The sequence below is a fragment of the Puma concolor genome, chromosome B1, assembly GCF_028749965.1.
Source record: "Puma concolor isolate L17-30 chromosome B1, mPumCon1.1.hap2, whole genome shotgun sequence".
NCBI lineage: Eukaryota > Metazoa > Chordata > Mammalia > Carnivora > Felidae > Puma > Puma concolor.
In genome coordinates this window covers 99,881,445-99,901,652 of record NC_141670.1, presented here as the reverse complement: position 1 = coordinate 99,901,652, position 20,208 = coordinate 99,881,445, and the positions used below count along the sequence as shown (strand labels likewise).

Genomic DNA, 20,208 nt, shown 5'->3' with positions numbered 1-20,208 from the left:
TACTGGGCTACTTATTGTCCACTGTGAGGATGTTAATGGATGCTTCTGTCTTGAGACATGTGACAAATATATAACAGATCATAATGCTTTTCTTCCTATTGATACACACCTTTCTAGGTTAGATCTTTGGTATACTCACCATCTGTTTATTTTCCAGCTTATTGTCTTCCTCTAGCTAGGAAGGCACTGTTTTTGCCTGTTTTATCTCTAGTTTTTAAATAACTAAATCTAATGTTCTTTCTGCTACATTTCCAATAGAATATTTATTCTTTAGACCTTCCTTAGATTCAAAATTCAAGGAGTCTCTTAATGTCATTTTAGATTTTCTTTCTCTCCATTTATCTTTAGTTTGTCTGTCTTTCTCAATTGCTTGTTTGCTACATTCATTCTTTTATTAGCTGCTATTTATTAGGACTATTTACTGAAAAAAATTTTTTTGAGACTTAAAACACTTTTAAACAGAGAGAAATGAAAAAAAGGTATAGTGACTCACCAAGAGACATTACTCAAATTTCCTCTCAGCAGCTGGAATTTTGAATGGACTTCATAAAATTGAAATATCAGTTGAGGAACATAGACTTGGCTCTAACAATTGTTCGTTGATTGTTTCTGTTCATTCAATTATCAAACATTTGGGTCTTTGCTAGATATCAGGCATTGCAGCAGATATTTTGAGGCATTCAGGTGATCAGGCTTGGCATGATTTCATGTCTTCATGGAGCTTGCGATAGAATGGGAAATTGGGAATTAAGCAAAACTGTGAATAACATACTCAATTGTTATGAATTTTAAAAACTACCAAGATCCAGGAAGCCTAGGTGACTCAGTGGGTTAAGTGTCTGACTTTGGCTCAGGTCATGATCTCGTGGTTCCTGAGTTCAAGCCCCACATCAGACTGTGCTGACAGAGCCTGTGCTCCAGTCTCAGAGCCTGAAGCCTGCTTCAGATTCCATGTCTCTCTCTTTCTCTGCCCTTCTCCTGCTTGCACTGTGTCTCTGTCTCTCTCTCAGAAATAAATAAACATTAAAAAATTAAAAAATAATACAAAGCAAAAACTACCAAGATCAAGAATGTAGTGGCAAATTATGTCATAAGCAATCAGCATGGCTTCTCTAAGGAGATGGTATTAATGCTGACCTCTGAACAATACATGCTGATTACCTAGGTCTTAATAACCTGGGAGAGCATTTCCAGCAGATGGTTTAGAATATTCATGGAATTATAGTGAAAGCTGAGAGAATATAGGGCACTGTGCTAAGGGGTGAGATTAAAGAAGTAGGGAGAGCCAGATTGTAATGGGTATTGTAGGCCATTTTAAGAATTTTGAATTGGTTTCCATAGTAAATTGAAAACAAACGATTTATACAATGGAATTGATAGACATGATTTGTATTTTATAAAAGATATGTCCTGAAAATATTATGCAAAGTGAATTTGAGAAACGGTGTAAATACTGGAATTAAAAAAAATTAATGAGAGCTTTTAGTAATCAGAAAAGAAAGAAGAGAACGTGTTCTGGCAATATGAGGGAAACAAACAACAGAACTTGGTGTTTGATTGTGAATGGGATGAATAAGAGAGAGGAAGTAAGGACAAGTTAGAATTTTGGATTAAACATCTGGATGGATAGTTGTGCTTTGTATTGACCTAGAGGACACTGGAAGAAAATATTAAAAAAAAATTTTTTTTAACGTTTATTTATTTTTGAGACAGAGAGAGACAGAGCATGAACGGGGGAGGGTCAGAGAGAGAGGGAGACACAAAATCCGAAGCAGGCTTCAGGCTCTGAGCTGTCAGCACAGAGCCTGACGCAGGGCTCAAACTCATGGACTGTGAGATCGTGATCTGAGCCGAAGTCGGACACTTAACCGACTGAGCCACCCAGGGGCTCCAAGAAAACATTTTTTGAAGGGAAGAAGATAATTATGATTTTACTTTGAGACATGTTAAGTTTGAGGTGTTAGTGAGAAAGAAAGTCAAGGGGAAATGACGAGTGGTCAGTTAGGTGATATATGGATCCTAATTGACTGGTCAGGGTTTAAGACAACAAGAAAACACAAAACACAGAGACAGTGAACAAAACCATAGCTCTGTAGACAGTATGCACAGAACAAGGCCAGGAGAAGAGAGAGTGCTAGGCATTTAACATTCAGAGTTGATGAATCAGCGGATGCATAAAAAGATGCTGCTCTTTTCTCAGGTTTTAGTTGAAACTGGCTTCCTGTGCAGGGACTAGATATAGGTATGGGCATACGAGTTCACACTGGGTTATGACTAAATGAAGTTTTATAAGGGTGCTCCAGGCACTTGACCTGTTCAATAACCGCACGTCTTCAGTGCAAACATCTGGGAGGGCTGGAGGCCCATGTGACTGAAATGACAATACTGCATCCTAGAGATTGGGTTTTGCCAAACCAAGGCTCAGGTGTGGAGATTCCTGAAGAAAATAGAAACGTTTAACTCATTCTTGCAAATTTTCTTTATTTCTTTAATTTCTCCCTGCAGGAAATCTTCGTTAATCATTTAGGGGTGGGAATGGGAGAATGAAGACAGTGTGGAGAGGTAAACCAATACCAGTGGCTGATTTGGGAGAACCTCTAACTCCTTTGAGACTTCTAATGAAGAACCTTTCGCTGCTGAGGAGAGTAGAATAACAACAAACTCACTGTCCTCCTTGCTGCACCACACCACATATTGAATTCTGCCTCATTGTGATATAAAGGAAAGAGGACCCAGAGGCAATTAATGGATCACCAGCCTCATGGGTTGAAATAGGTAAAATGTTGCAAGGAGTATTGCCTTTTCTCTTTTCCCCTTAATGATGAACCCATACGGAGGACTTATAAATCAAGTTAAGAATTCACTTTCAATAAAATAGTGTCTCTTCAATACTTATTTGTTATTGCTACACCCCTTTCTGTTACTTTCTAAGATAAAGTACTAAAAAGTGCTAAGGGATGGCAGAAGAGAGATATTAGAAATGTTCTAAATGCTAATCGATTAGCTTGGAATCTACTAGTATTTATAACTGACTTCTCAAAGAAAAAATAAAAAACAGTGCCATGAATGGATCTTTAGGCTAGATGCTGAAGGCCTTTACTAGCAATGGAGGGAAGATGAATATTAGCAAAGTTTGTAGAATTAAAAGGGTGTTGGCTCCTTGATATGCAGATGTAGACAGCTATTATCTAACAATTATTATTATCTAACTATTATCTAACTATCTATCTATCTACTATCTAGCTATTATTATCTAACAATAACGATTTAATGTTCAATTATCAGAGAAAATAAAGGGTGGGGGGAAGGCAAGAATAATGCTAAATTAACTACACCCAAGATCCTTTTGTAATGTTCAGTACCTTTATGGGTACATGCACACATAAACATTTGCATGTGTGTAATGCTTATGGATTTATGATATACTGGTGACATCTTTTTGTTAAGTTTATTTATTTTGACAGAGAGAGAGAGAGAGAGAGTGAGAACTGAAGGGGCAGAGAGAGTAGGAGAGAGAGAATATCCCACGCAGGCTTTGCACTGTCAACACAGAGTCCGATGTGGGGCTGAAATTCACGAAGCATGAGATCATGACCTGAGCAGAAATCAAGAGTCAGACCTTTAACTGATTGAGCCACCGAGGAGCCCCTGGTGACATCTTTTATGTAAACTAGACAACAGTGTTCCATAACATAGTCTCAATTTATTTGAACTATTTGGATGTGTAGGACATATAGAACCAAAAGTACACCATGAGAATTTAATGAGGAAGTACCTAGAACTCAATTCATTCAACCATTCCACATTTGCTTATTGAATGTCTACTGTCAGCTATGGTCCAGCCCTCTCATAGGTGCTCAGGATGCCGCAGTGAACAGAACAAAGTCTCCACTCTTATGGAAATGACATTCTTATGAGGAGAAGTTGTAAATAAATAAACAAATAAAGGTATCGAATATATCAGTGATGTTAAAGGCTATGAAAAAAAAAAATAAAGTGAGGAAAGACATGGAGACTGATTATCAGGGTGGGGTGTGTGATTTTATACAGTCATCAGAAGGTCACATTGTAACAGAGGCTTAATTAAGGGAGAGAAGGGGACTCGCCAAAGTCTGGGGAAAGAGCATTTTAGAAGGAAGGAACAGCAAGAGCAAAGGATCTAAAGCAGAAACATGTTCTGTCTCTTCAAGAGCGAGGAAAAATGTCTTTCATATTCCACATGTCCTTGGATATTTTCTGCTTTTTTAAAACTGATATATTTTTTATTTTTCTATTTTTAAATGTTTATTAATTTTGAGAGAGAGAGCAGAACATGAGCATGGGAGGGGCAGAAAGAGAGGGAGACACAGAACTGGAAATGGGCTCCAGGCTCCCTGCTGTCAGCATAGAGCCTGACATGGGGCTTGAACTCAAGAACTGTGAGATCATGGCCTGAGACGAAGTTGGATGTTCAACCAACTGAGCCACCCAGGTACCCCAAAACTGACCTATTTTTTAAGAGAGAGAGAGAGAGAGAGAGAGAGAGAGAGAGAGAGAGACAGAGCATGAGCGGGGGAGGGGCAGAGAGGGAGACACAGAATCTGACGCAGGCTTCAGGCCCAGAGCACAGAGCCTGACTTAGGGCTTCAACTCACAGACCACAAGTTCATGACCTGAGGCGAAGTCAGACCTGAGCCTGAGCTTAACTGACTGAGCCACCCAGGCACCCCAAAACTTATCTATTTTTTAAAGCAAACTTTCTTACAGAGCAAAAAAAAGGGATTATTTAAGTAAGGCTACAGATTAATTTTAATATAAGTAGATTTGATAGATTAAATCTATAATATTAGTTTTTACATAGATAAGTATGAGACAGTGTGTTTCTTTTTCAAATTATGAAATTCTGTTTATGGTGGTCAGTAAAATGTTCCATTGAATATTTTTTCAACATTCAGTAATCATCATGAAATAAAATGTGTCTCTATTTCTGTGGTTCTCTTTAAAGTGATTTATTTTCAGGGTAGTTCTCTGCAAAATGAAACACATTCTTTCATCCATGCAATACAGAACAATGAAGTTCTATGCACCTTCAATACAGTTTGTGTCTTTATTTTTCAGTTTTCAGGTGCCTGCAAAATGTATTGGGGCTATGGAATGGGGAAGTTACCATCCATCCAAAAGTATGCCTGGAACTGGAGATTTCCCTCACAGCGGTAGCTTGGTACCTGGTAAGTGGTTTTAAGATTTCATCAGCCCATATTCTTAAAACACAGTTGCCTTCCCCTGGTTGTTCCATCACATGAAAAGAAGTAACAACTTTCTCTTCCTGTTAGTCTAGCTGCTTAAAAATAACACATTCCAGCAAGGAGGGAGGGAGATTACAAGCAACAGGACATATGAGACTTGCCAAGGGGGCCAGCATTTCCTGACTCACAATTGCAGGAAAGGCTTTGCTACATTATCAATGGGACCTGGATGCTTTGATAGGCAATTGTTTTAAAAGCTAAACAACATTTGCGGTTGAAATATTGTGTGTGTTATACACGGCTTGTGTGGAGGAAATATAGCACCAGGTGGATCAGACAATAGTCTTGTCTGATGTTTTGTTCTTTTACTGGTAATAAAATAAAGGCTCAAAAAAATAGCCATATACAACTTTGCTTTTAATAAAGTCTCCGTTGTTTTAGAGAAGAATAGTGGAACTGTCATGAACAATACAGATTTCCTTTGCAATAATTGCTGATTTTGAATTGTGCTGAGTTAAAATAGACATTGCTCAGAAACAATGGAATGGTTGTGACGTCACAATCGCTTTGAGTAAGGACATTCCTTATTATGCACGATGAATCCAACATCTCAGTGGAATTAGAAAAACTGACTAACTGGTTAGAAATATACTCCCCCTATAGTCAGGACAGGAGTAGGACTTCTAAACAATTCTTTTTATTTAAGCAATATCTTTACTAATATTGCCTTGCTCTCTATTCTGAGTTCCTATGAGAAATAGATATATGACAGAGAGACAGAGATAGAATAAATAATTTAATATATTTATTAAGTATATATTTAAAGTTATAGATAGAGATAGAGATAGGTCTCCTCCACTTCTCATAAAATTCACTAGCTCTTAAAATCTTCCTGAAGTGTGGTTAGGAAAAGTTTTGTGGTCCCTGCCCCCCCTCAGGAAGAAGAGAAGGATATATGACAAAATAAATCTTTATTAAAGAAGTACCTGTAAAAATATCTATTCATGATAAATCTTGCAATCTCATGTCTTATCTTTAAGTGATAGAGATGCTGACAATTTCTCTTTCAAATGCTGTGTGGCATTTGGTCATCTTCAGGCAATTGCTGGTCTCCCTTGCTCTGGATCATTTAGGCCAGAATGTCTGCCTGGTGAGGCACTGTTCTCCATGCCTCTTTCCACATGAAAACATACACTGATTTCATTATGTAGTCAGTTGAATTCTGATGCAGTGCTGGGGTAATTATGACTCAGATATGCTCTGATATTATCTTTAATGGGGCTCTCTCTGTGTCTTCCTATATATAAGGAGGTAGAGAAAAATACATCCTGACCAAAGAAAGTGGAACTCAGACTAGATAAATATTTCACAAATATGCCAGTTATGTTCATATTATGCATTTAAAGGAGATGGAAATTCCTGTCATATACTCAGCACTCATCCATCTTCTGTCATGTTGAAAATATTCTATGCCTCTTTTGTATGCACAGCTGACATGTGCCTTGCAGAAGGTCTATGATCCTGGCAATTTTAACTCTAGCTTAGAAATGAGTTTTTTTAGAAGAAAAGAGTAAAATAATCTTGTTTGACTAGAAAAATCACTCTGCTTGTGGTTGTGGATGGAAGATAGTAAAGAAAGAGACTGTTGAGACTGACATTAAAAGATTTTGTGAGAATACCTCAAGAAATATTCAGAGGGAAAAATCCAATTATATATTGAATATGTTTGATAAAGCAGTGAAAAAGAGGATTTTATAATATTTCTATTTTGGATAATATTTGGAAGGCAATTAAGATGCATCTTTGTCTATTATAGTAGTCAATATTATTTGGTTGAAAGAATGTCCAAATTTTAAACCATGATTTTAGAAGTATGTCTTAAAGCAATTAACAATATAATTTAATCTTACTAGCATATAGAAATAATCCTACTTCGTAAGGAATTGATGACTATATGTTATTAACTGCTTTTAGATGAATTTAGTTACTAACATTAATTCTGTTTTTTGTTTTAATTGATATGTACAGCATTTTAGTAATCCAGAGGCATTTTATAATAACATTAAGGCAGTAGAAATTAAAATCTTGGGAGTTATAATCCATTTTGCTGTCCTGCTATTTTGGCTTGAAAATAGCTCTTTAATGTAGATGATGATAAACAACAATAATGATAAAAAAAAATCGGCTGGTCTATTTTTTTCAGCCTGTCTGCTCACTACAATTTGCCATTCTTTTATTAGAGAATATGATTATGTAATCACATTAAATATATACCTGTGAAGTGGTGATTTAGTAGGTGGTTTTAATTATAAGAAAGCCAAGCAGATTTTAACAGTCAGGGTCTGTCCAGAGAAACAGAAATTATTATACATAATTTAAGCAGGAAGGTATTTAATACAAGCAATTAGGAGCTTAAAATATTTTTTAAAGGGTTAGTGGAACAAAGCTCATAGAAATAGTTACAAGTTTTCAGAAAATTAGGACATTTTAGAGCTGCCAAGAAATTGCTGTTGATTATAGGTGCCTTGGAATTAATTTTTGTAATTGATCATTTGCTGATTTGCTTGCTCTATATCAAGATATTCTGGAGAATGCAGGATGGGCTAATTGTACGTTTTTGGACACTTAGATTTCTTTTTCTTTTTACATTTTTTGTGTTGTTTATTTTTTCAGAGAGAGAGAGAGAGAGGGGAGAGAGGGGGACAGAGGATTTGAAGTGGACTCTGCACTAACAGCAGAGAGCCTGCGATGGCTTGAACTCATGAGCAGCGAGATCATGACCTGAGCCAGTCAGCTGCTTAACTGACTAAGCCACTACTATTGTTGCCTCGCATTATTTCTTTCTGTCAGCTTGATCACATATATGGCTCCTACCACAAAAAGATAAAAAATCTCCTCAGGCTCAAGTTGCAAATAAATTAATTTCAATTTCAAATGCATCAAATGCCAACCATTTTATTTATTTATTTATTTTTTGGCCTAGACTAATTTTCCTAGGTGTTTATGAGGAAATTTAATTTTAAGCCTTCTAAATATTAACGGAAAAAAATTTTTTTCCTGCATTGCCTTTATGTGAACAAAAAGTTTGAAGGTTGCTAAAACAATGGGGTTGAAGTAAAAATTCCTAATTAAAGGGCTAAACTGGATAGGTTAGGTCAGAAGATGGTCTATGAGTAAATGATATATAAAGGGCATTTGCAGTCTTCAGAGACCAGGGCTAGAAAAGGAAGAAGTCAGAAGGTTCTTAGAGAAAACTATAGTCATTTGCTTTTCGCTCTATTTGAACACTTAGTAGGGACCTCACTACTGCTGGTAAACAGGTAGCTACCAAATCTAATGAGCTAAGAGAATCTTTGGAGACTATAAAGTCAACAGAGAAATGAGCATAGTAGAGAAAACAATACAGATCGTGAATAGAAGATAAAAAATCATTTGAATATTAGCTTTGTTGATTAATAACAGGGAGACTTTGAAGATATTACTTAACTTTCCCAAAGTATAGAATTTTATTATTTTTATTATTTTTTAAATGTTTATTTTTGGGGTGCCTGGGTGTCTCAGTCGGTTGAGCGTCCAACTTCGGCTCAGGTCACGATCTCGTGGTCCGTGAGTTCGAGCCCCGTGTCTGGTTCTGGGCTGATGGCTGGGGTGCCTGGAGCCTGCTTCCGATTCCGTGTCTCCCTCTCTCTCTGCCCCTCCCCCGTTCATGCTCTGTCTCTCTCTGTCTCACAAATAAATAAACGTTAAAAAAAATGTATAAATGTTTATTTATTTTTAAGAGAGAGAGAGGGAGAGGGAGAGAGAGAGAGAACTAACTAGCAGGGGAAGGGCAGAGACAGAGGGAGATACAGAATCTGAGGCAGGATTCAGGCTCCCAGCTGTCAGCACAGAGCCCCATGCAGGGCTCAAACCCACAAACTGTGAGATCATGACCTGAGAGGAAGTTGGATGTTTAATGGACTGAGCCACCCAGGCGCACCCCCCCCCCGCCCCCGCCCCCCCCCCCCCCCCGCTAAGGTATAGAATTTTAAAGTGAAATGGTGTTAACACTGATATCATGATATTAGTGAGATATCATATGAGTTCATATGTATGAAATATGTGGCAAATAGTAAGTTCTAAGTATACACGCCTTCCACATTCTCTGCATTTTTGTTGAATGTAAGCTGACTTTTGACTTTCTGGTTTTGAAATCTGATATGATAGGAGTGTAAATCTCCATCCACCCAAATGTTTTGGAGCATCCCCAAATTCTGAGGATGCTACTGAAGTTGCAAAACTTCATATAGAACTTTTATAAAATACTTGAATAAATTAATAGAAAATCACTCTATAGGCCTACCATAATACTTCTTTAAGATATTTTGGAGTCCTTGGAGGGTAGGAATTAGTGGCTGAAGTAGTGAGGGTAGCCCAAAGAATCTTAGTTCCAGGGAGAAACACATACTATTTGACACACAAAGTGAGAAGGAAAAAATATTTTACATTCAAGTTGAAGAAGTTAAAATTGAAAAGATAAATCAGGAAAAGTATTTTTAAAAATCAACGACAATATTTGTAAAATAGAATTAGGTTCAGACTTAATATTTACTTTTATTTTAATACTGGCTCCTAATGGAACTTAAAAACAGCTGGCTTTGTTGATCTAATGGTTCCATGTAAGACTGAATAGACAGAGTCAGAATCATTAAAGTTCCATTCTCATCAGATTTGTACTTGAGAAAACCAAGTATACTCCTGCAATAATTTATTATAGACATTTCTTTGTTTGTCTTAGAAATATTGTTAAAGTGACAGAAATGGTTGAAATGAAATAGTACAGCAATTACACAGTTTAAAACTTTTCAATAATAGAGAAGCATTCAACTGCGTCTTTCATTACCACCATCTGTGTTGTGTAAAACATTTTAAGATTAACAGCAGGCAGGGTTTTGTTTGTTTCTTTGTTTATAGGGAATTCAGACCAAGATAGGTTTTTCCCATCTCCGGAGAATATTGTAAAAAGAAAGATAGTTGTCTTTCTTGGATGGTGAGGACATTCTCAAGGTCCTTCCCAGACTATCCGCACCCCTTATTCTCACCTCCTTCCCGCAATAAACCTACCGTGGCCCCTCAGCACCGAATATTTTTATTCAAAATAAAGAGTATCTTTTTACCGAACCTAGTGAAAGAAAAAAAAAAAAGTTGATACTGGGATATTCTCCTCTTCTTCTGGAATGCTAAGTACAACATGGGTTTAAATTTCAGCACTCAAATAGAACTCAGGGTTGGAAAAACGTCAGCATTTGTAGTTTCTTAGAAATAATTCAATGTTCTGAATTGCAACTCCTCCTAATGACCTCATAGAGTTACCACAATTTCCAGTGTGGGCAGCTCACTTCTCAATTCAGTTCAATTCACTTTTGTTCAATTCATTTTCACAAGAATTCGTTGAATACTTTTTGAACAGAGTGAACACTGATGCTGCAGATTGAAAAGCGCAATTTTCCTTACTTCAAATTGATTAATTTTATGAGCCAATGATTTCAATTACTAGTTGTAGTATTTTCGTCCTTTTTTTTTTTTTAATTCTGTTCTTTTAGATGGTAACAAAATAGTACTACATTCCAATACAAATAGTTGGATAACCCTCGTATCTAAAGATGACAACACTACCGTGCTGATCCAGTGTTTGGCAGACAAAATCACTGAGATAAGATATCAAAGTCTACATACAAAGTATTTGGGGTGCTTGAAAGTAGTGGGAAGCATAGTGTAATGAATAACTTCTAGGAAGGCCTATGCTGGACTGGAAATGAATTAGCTTTGGATTGATGTCAGAACACTACTTTCTAGTCCTCACTCTGATACCATTTGTGTAATCTCAAATGAGTTACCCAAACATCCTCAGTCAAACTCCGCAGTCATAAAGTGACAAAAGAGAAACGAGTCTCCACTTGGGTCCCTTCTTGTACTGGATTTCTACAATTCTAGTGTTTAAACTTCCACAGGATCAAACCCAGCTAGTATTTTGACACATATTGACAGGCCTCAAATAATCTTTGAGTCTTCAGCTTATTTGTCAAGTCCACAACTGTACTCAGATTCTTTAGTGTATTTTTCATTATAAAAGTCTCTTTCAATTTTTAACATTATTTAAAATGCAAAATAAAAATAATACACAAAATAGATTTATCGTTATATATGGAACAAATGTGTAATAGACACAAAATAATATACCTGATTACCCCTAAATTATTTTTTTAAGTCAGCAATTATTTATACATCTTTAGTTGCTCAATTTAAACATTGAAAGAAAGAAGGAAGGAAGGAAGCGAGGGAAGAAAGAAAGGAAGAAAAAGAAAGAAAGAAAGAAAGAAAGAAAGAAAGAAAGAAAGAAAGAAAGAAAGAAAAAGAAAGAAAGAAAGAAAGAAGAGAAGGGGAGTTGAGAGGGAGAGACTGGAAGGAAGGAAGGAAGGAAGGAAGGAAGGAAGGAAGGAAGGAGAAAGGGGAAAGGGTAAGAAGGAAGGACGAAAGGAAGATAGTTACACAACTGAAAAAATGAGAATTGTAATAGCCATTTCAGATAATTGTGGATATTTTTCTTAGGTATTAACAACTTAATAAGTAATTTTTTAAAGTCTATTTACTTATTTTGAGGGAGACAGCATGAGCAAGGGAGGAGCAGAGAGAGAGGCTGGGAGAGAATCCCAAGCAGGCTCCACACTGTCAACTCAGAGCCCTATGCACTGCTTGATCTCAGGAACCATGAGATCATTTATCTGAGCCGAAATCAAGAGTCAGACTCTCAACCGAGTCACTCAGACACTCCCCCAGCAAGTAATTTCTTAATAGTCATTTGTAATGTAGAACCTGAAAATATATTATATTTTAGTACCGTCATATTTAAATCCCATTGGTCTATCTTGCCCTTTGAATGGATCTTTTACCCATGTATGAAACATGTTACCTGTAAAACATTGGTCTACCAAGCTGAGGAGATCCTTAGATATTTACACATTTTGTTATTCACCATCTGAAACTCATGTTTATTAATATCACTATCAACCTCATCAGATAAGTTGAACTATTGGGACGCTGTCAAGCTTACGATAATATATGGGAGTCTTCCAAAACCTTGAGTTTTCATTTAAAGCTTACATTTTGCCATCGGTTGTCAGTTGATTAACATTATAGTCCTGTTTCATTCATTTCTGAGAAAATGTCTGCCAAATAAGCAAATCTCAATAACCATTGTTTTTCTGCCATTTGTTCAAGTAAAAATGGTGATTCTACTAAAGAAAAAAAGAAAAAAAAAGAAAAAGAAAAAGAAAAAGAAAAAAACAGCTAGCTCAGCTCACAACTCAACTGGGCAAATGCTTTTCCTCAAGAAGGCCATCATACTTCAATGTGCAGAAATGCTTGTGTGAACTTTCCATTTCATCCCAAAAAATATTACATAGATGTATGCTCAAGTTCAGATGAAGAACTTCAAGAAAATGAAATAAAAAAAAATTAATTAAATAAATAGAACTACTAATATTTACTACTTCATTATGGGTATAGTAAAGTGTAATTTGATTTAAAAAGAATTAGAGTAGTGGGGTGACTGTGTAGCTCATCAGTTAGGTGTCCAACTCTTGATTTTGACTCAGCTGATGATCTCAGTTAAAGACTTCAGGCTCTCTGCTCCTCCTTTAATAAATAAATATTAAAAAAAAAGAGTGGTAATGAAGAATAAAAGAATTAATATATAGAATATTTTGATTCCACTGCCTTGTTCGGTAATAAAGCACTGGACATTTTATCCACCATTGTTTTTAGACAATTAGCACAAATGTCAACACAGTGAAATAGGTAGTTCATGTCATAGAATATTATGAAAATAGTTTTGATCTCATCAAACCTAATAAAGGAGGAGGAGGAAGTCATCAGAAAAGGTGACCACCTGTTCACCTACAGCTAGACCCAGGCAATCAAAGTTTTCTCACCCCCTCCTCTATTCTTGGAATGTACATTTTGCTTACTTTTACCACAGTGGGAGCTGTTCCAAGGATATAGTCTTGAGAGAGCAAGGTGTTGAGGCCATCTGGATGGTATATGTGACTTAACCCAATTAGTCTTCTATATAAATTTGTAAGATTCTGGTGAGTAGATGTGGAGATCTACTCACCTTGTGGCCATTCAAGATAAGCCTCATAAGTAAGTGTCCTCGCTTACTAAAACTGCCACCTATCAATCTAGAGTGTCCTGTCTCTGTCTTCATTCTCTCCTTGACCTCTGTGTACGGGACCAGTTGGTGAACCAACACACAAACTGAATCTTAATAAAGTAGGTATTGTGGGTGAAATTTAGATTGAAAAATACCCCTAAATGATTCTCAGGTGGTGAGAGAAAGAAGGGAAAAAAAAGCTTGCTTGCTGTGTCAGATTTCATATTTTATTATCAAAATATTAACTCTATTCTGTATAGATGGATTATATATTCCTGCTCTGTTGACATCAGCCTTAACCATGCTTTGTTTTAGCTAATGAAACATGAACAGTGATGGATGCCACTTCTGGAAAGAAACTTTGAAAGATATTTCCTAACTTCACCTTTCTGTTTTTCCTTGACTGCAAGCCAGCAGTTTCCCACTGGGAAGAGTATTCAGATCCAAGCAAAGCCAAGTGATCGTACAATGTGAATTTAAACAACATTTATTGTTGAAAGCCATCAGTATTTTAGGATTGCTTTTTAATGTTGCATAATCTAGTCTGAACAGCTATAAACTCTATGAAATATGATGTAGCAGTCATAAGAAATGCAGGCTAAGGTTGAGATGCAAGAGTAAGATAAAGAGATCACAAAATTAGGTGACAATAGGGGTGTTTGTGATAAGGAGAAATGATAAGGGAATTAAAATTCAATAGATGAACTTAAGTTATCATTGAAGGCAATAAAGGACAGAATTTACTCTGCAGAAAAGGAAGCAGTTAGAAAATGAAATGAATAATTACAGTTTACTTTTATGAACTGCTTACTAAATACCAAGTCTGTGATAATTCTTACCAGAGATTGTTATAAAATCCTCAAATGATTTTAGGCTAGTGATACTGTTTTTATCATCATTCAACTCATGAGAAAAGAAGGCTTATCGAGATTAAAATATTTCTTAGTTTGGAGCACATTTAACTCTAGACAATCTGATTTAGATCGAGGGCCTTATCTCTTACTCTCCTTAAATGGGGCATTTGGATTTTTTTTTTTTTTTTTTTTTGCCATCACTCAACATCAATTTTCCTTGTATAGGAATTCCAGAAATTTCCTTTGGCATATCTCTCTCTCTCAATTTTAATCATTTGTTTGGTATTGAATTAATCAGCTCCACAATTGTTTACTCCAATATGGGCATATTTCAATTTGGGCAACTGAGAGTCAGTCCATGGGTACTTGTTTTGCAGTAAGGGGCAGAAACTCTTCTACTCGCTGGCATTTATTGACAACTATCTTATACTGAAGGATGAGATCAGAACCAGTATCCAAAAAGCCAGAAACACAAAGAAACAGAGTGAGAAAACCCAAGTCCAGGTCCCATCGCTTAAGCCTTGAACCAAATCATACCTGAAGTCCAATGGCCCTGGTTGCTTTGAATGTGTGAAACTCTTAATTTTTTTTCTTGTGTGTGCTTACCTTTAATTAGGTTCAGGTTTTCTTTCACTTCCATCTTAACTACTACTTTACTAAATACTTTTTTGTTATGAATACATGTGTGTTATTAATACATGTTATGTAATGCATGAGTAGGGTACTCTCTGCTAGTAGGGGCCATCTCTCCCTCGGTCTTCTTCCCCACAGGCATACAACAGACTATCGACTGCAGTAAATTCTCAATAAATGACTAAAGAATCCAGAAACAAAACTATTATGTCATAATAATGAACACATGTCTTTAATTCCATTCTTTGTTCGTTTACAAGAGTGACATTTATCTAATTTCTGATGATGATAATAGAATGATTCTTAATGTTCAGCTGAAATGGCCCAAAATATTTCAGAAGAATCTGAATCAGGGAAAGCAAAGTTGCGTGTGTGTGTGTGTGTGTGTGTGTGTGTGTTGTGGGAGAGAAAGTTTCAGTTTCTGTTCCGTTGAAATATTAATTAATATTAATTAATTAATTAATTAATTAATATTGCATGCCTACTGCAAAGGGGAAGACTCAACGCACACGCAGTGTTCCAAGCTGTTCTGTGCAGGATTGGGCTACAGGGCCTGTGCCATTCTCGTCACCAACTGTTCTCTGCACAGCCAGAACTGAAGTGTCTGTACTGTACATCTGGATGAAACTGTACATCTGGACAAAATTTCAGTAAATGAGATGGGGAAATTATTTGGCACTTTGTTACCCATGTTTATCTGAGAGGATTAAATTAAATGTTGCTGATTCACCATTAACCCACACCCTCTGCCATAAGCAAACTACAGAAGTCATAGAAATCTTCTTTAGTAAAATCATTATCTTATATATTTGCTTTCACTGTTAAATCATTAGGCTGAATTTTTATATTTTTTCCAGACTTTTGGAAGTCCTAGAGTCATAGATGTTTAATGTTGGGAGCAACTTTGATGATGATCTAACTAAACACTTTTGTTTTGCTGAGCATGGCACAGAAAGGTTAAGTTTTTTACTCAGGGCTACTCAGTGACTAAATCAGAACTTGAACTCGGCTTCCAAAGTCTCAATCCAAAAACTTTACATTTGACTTTTTACTTACTTAGAGTTAAAGTTAGAATAGAAACAATATATTTTCCTATATAATCTCTTTCACTTGGAATCAGGTTCTTTTACACAAGAATTATATATATATATATTTTATATATATGTAGGTATATATATTCCTGACATTGGAAAATAATCTTTGTGAACTAACTACAAGTTACTTTTCTAACATAGCTAGTAGGTTTTTTTTTCCTAATATTATCTTGTTTCTTCTAGTTATTTTACTAAACATGCATTCTAAAAACTAATAATTTTCATAATATATTTCAATTTTTTTCAGGTGATTTAACTTCCAAAAGCCCTAACTTTGAAAAATCTCAACACCGTCTTCTATTAACTATTTATAAGACAGTTTTTACATACTCTATAATAATTCGGTTTGTACCTTACCTTTTGAATATGAAAGATATCAATAACAGTAGCTTAATACATGCACTGAATATAATAAAAACTAATAGAAAGCTATAGGAGACACTCTTAACCAAAATGATTAACTTTTCCTGGAAAAACATTGACCTTTGACCATTTCACTCTGAATGCTTTGTAGCCAGTTTAAAATTTGCCTGAGTACTTCTACTTCCATAAATTTAGTTAAAGGCTTAACAAGTAAGTTGTGTTTGTTCCTAAACCTATGTATGCCAGCTATAGTTGCAATTATGATCATAATAAAACACTTTTACTGGTTGATTACTATTTTGAAAGTATGTGTGTGCATGTGCAATAGATAACTTTGGGATGGTCACTTAAGGAAATCTTTTACTGATAGGATAGGATTCAGTGAATGAAGAGTATATCAAAAGCTGTTTTGTGAGGTCTTAAATATTCTCTTTTTTTAAAGTTCATTTATTTATTTTGAGGGAAAGAGGAGGTGCAGGGGAGGAACAGAGAGGCCCTGAGACAGAAAGAATCCTAAGTAGACTCCATGCTGTCAGCACAGAACCTGACGGGAGATGATGACCTGAGCTGAAATCAAAAGTTGGATGTGGGAGCCTGGGTGGTTCAGTTGGTTAAGCTTTCAGCTCGGGTCATGATCTCACAGCTCATCAGGCTCTGTGCTTGAAAGTGTGGAGCCTGCTTGGGATTCTCTCTCTTCCTCTCCGTCTGCCTCTTGCTTCCTCTCTCTCTCTCATAAATAAATAAACATTAAATTAAGAGAGTCATACACTTAACCGACTGAGGCACCAGTCTTAAATATTTGATTAAGATTGATAAAAGTCAATAGGAATTATTTTCATTTTCATCATGCAGCTTAAATTTATGCTATTGCAAGTTTGGTGTGCTTATTGTATTATTTCCCTAATACTGCAGGGAACTGAAGTTCTCCCAAATAAATTTAGTTCATCTCTCTAACCTCCAATATAGTTATCTTATAACTTTGGGGAGAGATAAATGTGTTTTTTGTTTTCACATAATTTTATGAAAGTTAGTTTTATAGTCGTTTAGGTTTAAAATAATTACAACTGACATTTCCTAACAAATTACAATCTCAACTTCTCATGCCTGTACACATCTACTTATTTGAATCCCATAATAGGCAGAGATACTTCATTCCAATTGTATACTTTTTTATAGAAGAAGATTCTATAAATAACTAAATCCTACACCTTGAATTATATATTCAGTTATTTTTTTTATTTTCTTTTATTTTTTATTTCATATTTGTTAGAGAGAAAGGGAGACACAGAGTGTGAACAGGGGAGGGGCAGAGAGATGGAGACAGAATCTGAAGCAGGCTCCAGGCTCCCAGCTGTCAGCACAGAGCCGGACGCGGGGCTTGAACCCACCAGCACTGAGATCATGACCTGAGCTGAAGTTGGACACTTAACCGACTGAGCCACCCAGGCGCCCCTACATATACAGTTATTTAAATAACAATATAATATAGCAACTAAAATATGAATATAAATAAAGTGTTTGATTGACACCACATAATCCCTTAGCAGACTAGTTTATAAAGAAGATATTGAGGTCAATATTTTGAAGCTTGAGACCAAGTATGTCACTTAAACTCTTTTAGCCTCAGTTGTAAAACTGAGTAAAGGTAACCGGGTAAAGAAAAAAAAAAAAATGTATGTATGTAAAATACTTAAAACAGGATTTAGTTTGGCCAAAAAACTTGATAATTGTTACTCTCTAGTTCTCCTTTCTGGTTCCTCTAGAGTATTTTTAATCTTTAACCTCTGCAATATCAATACCTTTTTATGCTCATTTGATATTTGTGTCCCAGAGATGCCACTGTTGCTCACATTATAATCAGAAGAGAAAAAAAAAAAAAGTAGTTTCTTTGTTTTATTTGGTCTATAATTGCTCTGACTTCTTTTATGATTACTTGAAAATAAAAAGCTACATTTAGTCCAATTTGCTTTAAAACTTAATCCAATCCAATAATTTTAACAGTCCTCTAAGAAAGTAGTCCTTGGAAAATGAGATATTGACTGTTATTTCCACTTTCCCCATGCACTCGATATTCTTAAGGATGGCATTAAATTGAGTTCAGGGACAGAGCCAGTTGGGGACCTTTGTAAACACACAGAGGAAAAAGGGAGAGTCTTTGGATCCATCCATCAGTTACTTACTGGTTTTCAGTCTGCTGCAGAGTGGGTGTTCTGTGTCTGCTGCAGTATTTGTTTGGCTTGGTCTTTTTCAGGATCTTCAGCTGGTATTTGCTGCTGACATCTGGGGCTGATGAACAGAAATTGAAAATTTTCTCTGCTTGATGAATGGCTCCCTACTTACTCAGCTTTTATTGTGGTGCGGACTCTGGCAGTGTTTCTGTCTGGATCCTTGGTCCAGTCACTCCGTTCCACCACAGAAGGGTCTTGCTATGTGGAGACCAACATAAGCATACGAGTTAATTCCAAACTCTTTTTCCCTATGGCTTTTTTTTCCCTCCATGTTCGTAACCAAAATGCTGCACCTCAAGCTGACATGGCAGTATTTTCCAAGTGTCCCAAATGGAGAACTGGACAAGAGGTCCTTGTCCTCACCTGATCAAACTAATTGATACATTCACTCCTGAAGACCAAACCCAGAGAGAAGAAATGAAGACATCTACCTGACAGCTTCTTTGCCTAGTACTTTCCCTGCAATAATCCAGATTCAGAGTGTCTGCTAATTTACTCCTGCCAGCCTAAGACTTCCTTCTGCTGTCTGGCTCACAGAACTTGAATCTTGGTTGGTTAAAATGGGAGGTAAAAAAAGTTAAAAACTAATTTCTTCCTCCTCAATGCTTGACTGGCAAACCTAATATCTTCGTGAAAATTCTTATTTGTAATATAACCTGAATATCGGTGTTTTATTTTCCTTTTATACTACTATTCTAACGTTTTAATCACTTTGAAGCAGATGTGTCTGGGCTGACTAGGGAGAAGGTCATGTCATGAAAATGCACAGGATAACAATCTTTTAATATTTTATTTTTTCAAATATGACTTCTGCTGTATACATTAAACTATTGATATCTTTTCTATTTAAATTTATACTCAGGATATTGGGGTTCCTGGGTGGCTGAGTCCCTTAAGCGTTGGGCTGTTAGTTTTGGCTCAGGTCATGTTGTGGGTCTGAGCCCCTCAGTGTGGAGCCTGCTTGGGATCCTTTCTCTCTCCTTCTCTCTTGGCCCCCAGCCCTCTCTCTCTCAAAATCACTAACTAAATAAATAAATAAATAAAACTTAAAAAATAAATTTATACTTAGGATATCAAATTAAAATGTCTAAGAAGTCAATGCTCAAACTAGGTTACATGATCTTGTTCACAATATTTTGTTTCTATTTATTTTTATCAATAAATACATATTCAGACACTCTATGAAAATAATCTTTCCTTATAGATTTGTAACAGTGAATAGCAAAATGATGATTTTTATATTGTTTGTGAAAATGAATGGAATTTAAATAAGATTTTATAGTATTTATGTTAAATTATTGAAATAATAATGTAATATATTTAAATGGTAATCTCATCAGTGACCAACCTTTATTTATTAATACAAACAATGTGTGAGTTCTTTCTTTCTTTCTTTCTTTCTTTCTTTCTTTCTTTCTTTCTTTCCTTTTTTCCTCTCTTAATCCATTTTAGGCTGTCTCTAAGGATTCTAGCATTTGTCCCAATATGATCTTATGCAGAAAGAAGTGATCAAAAAAAGCATTCAGGATATGGTAAGCAGAATGCAGAATGAGGCATAGAGTCTTGCTGAGAGAATTTTACAATCTGTTATGCATGATTGAGTATCACATTTATTCCTAA

General features: G+C 35.9%; 1 long non-coding RNA gene across 2 annotated transcripts in view; it reads right to left on the bottom strand.

Moving 5' to 3' along the window:
- Nucleotides 1-574: 574 nt before the first annotated feature.
- LOC147581772 (uncharacterized) overlaps nucleotides 575-20,208 on the bottom strand; it is a 74,750-nt gene continuing 55,116 nt past the window's right edge. Inside the window, exons 2-3 of one of the 2 annotated variants that reach the window (XR_015249756.1) lie at nucleotides 18,541-18,786; nucleotides 575-721 (exon numbers count right to left, since the gene is read on the bottom strand). This is a non-coding gene — a long non-coding RNA (uncharacterized LOC147581772). The remainder of the gene's footprint in view (nucleotides 722-18,540; nucleotides 18,787-20,208) is intronic. The other variant, XR_015249757.1, reaches the window with a different exon arrangement.